This window comes from Heptranchias perlo, unplaced genomic scaffold (genome assembly GCF_035084215.1).
Source record: "Heptranchias perlo isolate sHepPer1 unplaced genomic scaffold, sHepPer1.hap1 HAP1_SCAFFOLD_60, whole genome shotgun sequence".
Lineage (NCBI taxonomy): Eukaryota > Metazoa > Chordata > Chondrichthyes > Hexanchiformes > Hexanchidae > Heptranchias > Heptranchias perlo.
In genome coordinates, this window is record NW_027139623.1 from 181,633 (window position 1) to 182,228 (window position 596).

The window sequence follows — 596 nt, forward strand, 5'->3', positions numbered from 1 at the left end:
TCAACTACATGAACCTTGCTCTCCTTGGGTCTCTCTCAGAGTGTTTACACTGCCCGCTCACCCTCACTGATAATCTATCTTTGAACTGCTGTAATATTGTCCTTTAGTAATATTGCTGCTCCTCCTCCTTTCCCTATTTCCCTGACCATTCTAAAGATCTTATAGACTTGAATATTAAACTGCCATTCGTGCCCAGCTGGTATTCAGGTCTCTGTAATGATTTAATGTAATTATCTAACTTTACTCAATGGCTGATGTGAGCTGCGGCAAAATGTATTTCCAGCCGGTCAAGTATTGCAGGTATCGACTGTCTCTTCAGTCCGATATCAGGTGAAGAATTACTGGCTGTTGTGTAATTTCCATTGATTGGGAGTTGGCGTCATCTACTGGGCGGAAACGGGAACTGCAACAGAGCGAGAAAGGATCCGTCAGAAACCAGTTCAAATGAAGAACAAAATTCAACAGCCTGCAGTGTCTGTTCAGGGTCTGATGTTTGAGAGCAATTTGATCATCCCTGATTGTCAGCGATGGTGGTTTCGTGGTGAGCATAGCTGCCTTCCAAGCAGTTGACCCGGGTTCGATTCCCGGCCATCGCA

At 45.0% G+C, this 596-nt stretch overlaps 1 non-coding gene across 1 annotated transcript; it reads left to right on the forward strand.

The window, feature by feature from the left end:
* Positions 1-524: 524 nt before the first annotated feature.
* trnag-ucc (transfer RNA glycine (anticodon UCC)) lies at positions 525-596 on the forward strand. The gene has a single exon. It is a non-coding gene; the product is annotated as a tRNA-Gly (tRNA).